This window comes from Cupressus sempervirens, chromosome 8, assembly GCF_028749045.1.
Source record: "Cupressus sempervirens isolate cs-2001-9-10 chromosome 8, ASM2874904v1, whole genome shotgun sequence".
NCBI classification, from domain to species: Eukaryota; Viridiplantae; Streptophyta; class Pinopsida; order Cupressales; family Cupressaceae; genus Cupressus; species Cupressus sempervirens.
In genome coordinates, this window is record NC_143125.1 from 41,163,686 (window position 1) to 41,171,249 (window position 7,564).

Below are 7,564 nucleotides of genomic sequence, written 5' to 3' on the forward strand. Positions count from 1 at the left end.
AAGTCTATATGTGATTCAGGAACAGGTTGTGGATTCTAAGACCCTTTCTTGGATTCCTCTTCTGCAGTTCACATGCCAGGGTAGGTTTTCGAGAAGGATAAAACCCCTTTGGTTATTGTTGAGACCAATAAGGAAAAGATTTTTGAAGGGAAAAAGGTAGGGTTTTTAGAGAAAAGGACTTGGTCTTCTCTTTTTGGTAAAAAACCTAATGGTAAATCATCCTTTCTACCAGCGAGTGCTAAATCTTGTAGGGAGAAAGGTGAGTTTTAAATCTTTATTCCAAATCCTTTAGTTGATTTTTCTATGTCTTCCATGGATTTTACCATAGTGGAAAATTTTTTAGGGGCTAGACCAGATTTAGATTCTCTGAGGAAAATGGTTAAACGAAAATGGGTTATTAAAGGGGATGTTGATATTATTCCCATGTCGAATGGCCTTTTCTTGTTTATTTTCAATTGTAAGGAAGATATGAATCTAGTTCTTTGTGGAGGCCCATGGTCATTTGGGAAAAGTTCTCTCACTATTAAAAAATGGGAGCCTAACATGGATTTATCAGATTCTTTTTTCTTAACAACTCCAATTTGGGCTAGACTCCCTAGCCTCCCTTTAGAATTTTGGCATGAAGATATTTTTTAAGGTATTGCTAGTTCATTTGGTGAACTAGTGGCTTTGGATAATGCTATGGCTGCCAGAACCAAACTTCATAGTGCTAGACTTTATGTTAAGGTGGCAGACCTAAATCATCTTCCAGAAAAGGTAGAATTAATTTCCAAGATTGGAAAGAAAACACATGAAATTATTTTTGAAGATCTTCCAAATTCTTTCTATGCCTGTAAAAAATAGGGTCATTTGGTTAAAAATTATCCCAATAAAAGTAAGAATCATTCAAGAAATCAAAAGGAAGTGAGGAAGGCTAAAGTTCAGAAGAAAGTGTGGAAACCTAAAGTTTCTCACCTAAAAGAGAAGGAGGAGATCATGGATTGAAAAGCTCAAGATGAAGCCACTGATAAAGATTTTGAGAAGAGTCAAAAGGAAAGGAATAGATCTATGGGGAATAAACCTATGCTATAATCTGAGAAAGAGAACTCTAGAAAAGATGATATTGGACCTATGTTTCAATATGTGAGGCCAAAACAAAATATAGAAGACTTGGTAGATTTAATGAAACAAAGTGCTATTTATTGAAGGATGGAAGATCAATGGGGAGATCTAGATGAGAAGGAGATTCTTGAGGAAGGGGAAATTGTAGCTAACTTTGGAGTTTTGTTAGAGGAGACAGATATTACTGTGTAAAGATATTGTTCCTTTTAGGAATGATCTTGTCCTAGAAGTTTTAAAGGATGAAGGAAAAGACTCAAAGCATAAGCGAAATCAAAGGACAAAGGCTAAAAAAAGACCAATACAGTTCCTCTGGGGGGTAGAGACTAGAAGTAGTAAAGTGGATCAACAGGTTAAGGTGAAATCAATTGATCATACCCCAAAAAAATTTGGAAGTAGAGTGGATCAGCAAACAAAGGTGAAACTAGATGTTGGTATCCCAAATAAACCTAGAAGAAAATCCTCTAGGAAAACTAGAGAATTAGAGTGTATGCAGAATATTGCTAATGGAAGACAAGCAACTATTCTAGAATTTACCCCTAAAAAATAGTAATGAAAATTATAACTTGGAATACTAGGGGGTTGAATACCATCCATAAACATGATGTTGTTAGGAACTTTGTTAGAGAGAAAAAGCCAAAAAAAAAATTATTGCAAGAAACAAATATGGATAAAGAGAAAGATGAATAGATTAAATCCTTTAAAAATTACTCAATAAATGCTAGTAGTTCAAAAGGTGCTTAGGGGCTACTCTAATGTTATGGAAGAAAAATTGTTATTTGGGAACCATTTTGAATGCTAGTAAATATCTAATGGTAGCAAAAATCACTAGCATTGATCATAAGGAAGATTTGTATATTGTCAATATATATGCTCCAAATGATAAGAACCTTAGGTAAAAGGTCTAGGATACTCTCTCCAATATAAAAAAGTAAGGATTATCTTGGTCAATGGATCATTATGGTTGATTTTAATGTTCCTCTCTATGACCATGAGAAAAAGGGAGGAAATGTGAGTCAACTAGAAGGTAGACTTGATCTTATGGATTTCATCAACAAGGAGGGTTGAATGGATATGGATCTCCATGGAATCCAGTTTACTTGGAGTAATAAGAGAGTTGGTAATGAATGTATTCAGGCTCATCTTGACCATGCTCTTATCTCTCCTGATTGGACAAAATATTTCATTTGTAAGATGGAAGCCTATCAGAAAATTGGGTCAGATCACTTTCCTTTGATCTTTACTGTTGCAAAAAGAAACTTCAAGAAAAACTTTCCTTCTAGATTTGAAAAGATGTGGTTGCAACATCCTTAGTTTGAAACAAAATTGGCTAAATGGTGGAATATATACATTGAAGGTACTACTCTCTATATAGTTTCTTCTAAGCTCAAAAATGTTAATAAAGAAGTTAAAATATGGAACAAAATTTATTTTGGTAATATTTTTGAGAAAAAATTTTCTATCAAGGAAGACATCCAAAAAATTCAAGAGAAAATTTAGAAGGAAGGATACACTCCTAACCTTTTTATAGAAGAAAATGAAAAGTTGGCCCAATATCATGATATCATTACTAAAGAAGAAATCTACTAGAGACAAAGATCTAGATTGATATGGTTGAGAGAAGGAGACAAAAATACCATATTCTTTCATCTCTCTACCCTCAAGCATAGAGCTAAAACTCACATTTCACATTTCAAAAGGGGGGATCTAAAGATTACTGAGGATAAAGACATTATGGAAGAAATGGTTGCCTTTTTCTCTTCTTTAATGACTGTTGATCCCAATATTAATCTGGACCACCAGGCTGATTTTCTTAGAGTGATTCCACCTTTGGTTTCAAAGGAACAAAATAAATTGTTAAGCTCTATTCCCAAAGATAAAGAAATTTTCAATGTTGTTTGTTCTCTAGGAGGAGACAAAGCACCTTGTCCAAATGGTTTTCCCATGTTTTTCTTCTAGAAATTATAGAAACTTGTTGGAAAGGATGTTTGTGATGCTGTGAAAAAATTTTATGGAAAAAAAAAATGCTAAAGGAAATCAATCCCACATTCCTCTATCTGATTCCCAAGAATATTGGAGTTGATTCCAAAGTCCTTATTTCTAGACTTCTTCTGGTGATTCCTTCAACTATTGTTGATCAACAAAATGGCTTTATCCTAGGTAGAAAAATTCTTAATTCTATTATCTTAGCCCACGAGAATATTCATTCTTTGACCTATTCCAATAATTAGGGGTTTATTATGAAAGTGGGCATTGCTAAGGCCTATGATAGAGTTGAATGGGCTTTCCTATCTAAAATCTTATGTGCTTTTGGTTTTGACCATAAGGTTGTTGGATTTATTTATCAGTTTATTTCAACCTCTTCTATAGTTGTCTTGGTCAATGGTAGTTCTCATTTTTTCAATCCTTCCCATGGTCTGAGACAAGGAGAGCCTTTATCCCCAATTCTTTTTTTTATTATGGTTGATTGTATAGGGAGATACATAGGGGATATTGTTCAAAAAGGTGTTATTAAAGGTTCACAAACTTCTTCCCAACATCTTATTTTCTCGCATGGTCAGTTTGTTGATGATACAATCCTTTTGAGAAAATCTAAAGTCAATGAAGCCAGAAACTTGAAGCAAGCTCTAAATTTTTATTCTTTATCTTTAGGTCAATTGATTAATTGGAATAAAAGTTTTGTGTTTTTTATTAACACCCCTATTCCTCAATAGAATAAAATTGCTAATATCCTTGGGTGTTCTATAGGATCTTTCCCTTCAATCTATTTGGGTCTACCTTTAGGTTTTAAAGTCCTTGAATCCTTCTAGGAAGATCTCATAAATAAATTCAATAAGAAGTTGGCAGGCTAGAAAGGAAATCTTTTAAGTTAGGCAGGTAAATTAACTCTTCTCAAAGCTTGTCTTCAAAGTATACCAACTTATTCTTTGAGCCTTTTTAGAATTCCAGTGAAATTTTCTAATACTATAGAAAAAATTTGAAGGAATTTTTTATGGACTAGGACTGAGGAAAAAAAAGAGACTGCCTTTAATTGCTTGGGACCAAGTTTGTAAACCTATCAGAGAAGGTGGACTGGGAATTCGGACAATAAGAAGTATGAATAGAGCTCTTTTGGCTAAACAAGGATGGAGAACTTATCATGATGACAAAGAATGGAGTACTATATGGAAACATAAGTACCTTTTTAATGTTAATACATTAGCTGATTTCCTTTCTTCTCCTAATGTCCTTCATCCATCTGCCTTATGGGGAGCAGTTCAGGGGATAAAGAATACTCTTGGAAAGGGTTATTCCTAGAAAATAGGAAATGGGAAAAAGGTGAGATTTTGGGAAGATGTTTGGTTAATGGATCATCCTCTATTGGAATACTTTCAAGATACTGCTCAAGTTGACATATGTAAGCAAAGGTATGGCATTTTAGTGAGTCAATCTTGGGTGAAATTGACTAATATTGATCAAGGTTTCAATAACAAAAAATTAAGTTTGAATTCTTTTTCTCTATATCCTACCTATGAGGATGAGATGATATGGAATGCTGATCCTAGTGGTCAATTTAAAGTTTCTACTCTCTTTACTTCTAGGGTGAAGGGCAATCATCCTTTTTGGTCTCAAGCTTGGATTAAGGGTTTCATACCTAAAATTAACATTTTCTATTGGATTATGCTTCAAAATAAAATCCTCACCCAGGATAATCTGCAAAAAAGAGGTATTAATTTGGTAAATAGATGTACCTTATATAAAAATGGATTTGAAGACAGAGACCATTTGTTCTTAAACTATTCTTACAGTCAACAAGTTTTTGCTGAGATTCTTAATTATTGGAATATAACTTGGGTTCATCAAAACAATGTTGAACTTTGTTTTAAAAGTTGGAAGTGTCCTTCTAGGGATCCTAATGTTGACCTGCTATGGAAAATAACTCTTCCCAATCTCTAGTGTAGTATCTAGAAAGAAAGAAATAACAAAATCTTTAGAAATAAAGATTTGCCAGGATGGGTGCTTGGACAAAATATTTTTATAGCAATAAAAGAAAATTTTAAATCTCGGAGGAAAGTTGTTCAAAATTTTCAAATTGACAATCATTTGCGATCACAAGGTCCTAATTTGAAAATTGATAATCCAAGATTAACTTCTAGATGGAATACTCCTCCTAATGAATGGATGAAAGGGAACTTTGATGGTGCTGCAAAGGGCAATATGGGAAGAGTAGTTTGTGGAGGGGTCCTAAGAGATCATGATAGCAATATAATTGATGCCATTGTAGTTCCTATAGGTAATTATAATAGCCACATTGCTAAAGCTACTGCTACTCTATACACTATGAAGTTAGTAGCTGATTCAGGTTACCCTAAACTATGTTTGGAAGGTGACTCATTAAATATTATTAACATGCTCAAGAAAATAAAATCAATTACTTGGTCAATTGAGGAAATGGTCATGGAGATTAAATCTCTAATTAATAAATTTGAAAAATTCATAATATCCCACACTTATCATGAGGCTAATATGGTAGTTGACTAGGTTGCCAATTATGTAGTCCAGATGGGTTATAAAGTGACGTGGATTGTTGAGCTAAACAAGCACTTTCATCTTAAAGATCTTATTAATTATCATGTTACTCATGTGAAAGTTGGAAAGATATGCCAAGATTATAAATTTAATGATTTTTGGTAGTGGACCTACAGTTGTTAGTGTTCCTTCCCCAAGGAGGTACATTTATGTGATTACAAGGTGGGATTTGCACGTATCATCTCTTAAGTTGGTTTTATGTGATGTGATGAAAAGTTGGTATCTATTTAACTTTTTTGCTTTTGGCTTTTGACTGCTTCTAGTTTTAGCCATTCTCTGTAATTCTCTAAAAATGGGAGGTGAGCCACGTAAACAAGAACCCAAAACTTGCAATGAATGGAAGGCTAGGAAGGATATGTGGAAAATTTTGTAGAAGGGGAAGGTGACCAATTATTTGGAATGCCTTCATGGGTTCAAACTAGATGTCACCATGACCTTTTTCAAAAATTGGACTGAGGAAAATGTCTCTTTACATGGTGTTACTATGAAATTGATGGAGGATTTCATAGCTAAGATCATGGGTTTACCCATGGAAGGCATAAAGTTCAATAAATAAAATAGCATTTCAAATGCTACTTTTAAAAAAATTACTAAAATGGATGTTGAGGAGAAAAATTTGGAAAAAAGTGGAGATTTCTATGATTTGGAGCAAATAAAGGAAATTTGGTGAGATGTGCTCTCCTATACCGTGAGTATTCCATTCTGGATGGTAGAAATAAAAGAGTACATAAATTTCATTTTGTCTTCCTCAATCATTTTAGACATAAGGATAGACTTTCTTTTCCATTCTATTTGCAATTTTCTTTGCTTCAAAGTTTGCATGCTCATAGGAAGGAGTCACATCCTATTTTACATAAATGTTTAATTCTCCTTATTGAGGGTTACTGTAAAAGAAAGTCCATTGTTTCCACTCCTTCATTAGATAAAAATAAGGGTTCTATTACCAATTCTCATTCTAAAATGAATAAGAATGAAGAGAATGTTAAGGTTAAGAAGAGGATTCTCAGACAAAAACCCTCTCATTAACAAAAGGACAAGGTGGAAGTGAACACTAAGTCTAAGAACTCTGAAATGAAAGAGGATGATATTCTAGAGGAAGAGGAAAACATAGATGTTGGAGATTTTAGTTCTACTCTTGAAGGTTACTCAAAGAGCAAAGGAAAAAGTGGGAAAGAGGATGAGGAAGAAAACAGTGAAAAAAACATAGAACAGGGTAATACTGGTGATGAGGGTAATCAAAGTGATACTGATGCTAGTGAAGAAGAGATGGAAAAGGCTAAAGAGAACCCTATTACTATGAGGGAGGAGGATCAGACTATTAAGATAGCTTCACCTACCAAAGAGGTTGTGGAACAAGAAAAATTTGAGGACCTTGCTACTATAAAGGAGGAGGAATAGATAGATAAGACTACTTCTCCAACCAGAGAGGTTATGGAAGAGGACAAGAATGATTCTTCACAGAGGGAAACTATGCTTTCCTTTTTGTATTCTACAAAGAAAAAAGCCAATTCCATTCTTCAAGTTGATTCGTGGATATATAATGAAATAATAGGTGTGAAAAAAAAATGGATATTGTGCAACAAAACTAGGATATTGACCATGCCAAAATTAGCCAGTTGGAAGTGCAGGTGGGAAACATACCAAAAAAACTCAAGGATTATGAACAAAACCTCTTTATGCTTATTAAGGAAAGTATTAATGGAATGGAATAGGTGACTTCCAGTATCTATGCTACTCCTACTAGTCTTGGAAAATACACAAATGAAGAGATTATATCACCAAGGGGTCCAAGCAAGAGAACCAGATAGAGTTCTAGGAAATGGGCTCGGGAGGTTGCTGGTGTTTCAACTGTTGATTCCATTCAAGACAATGTAGAGATTGGAAAAGAGGTTGTCAA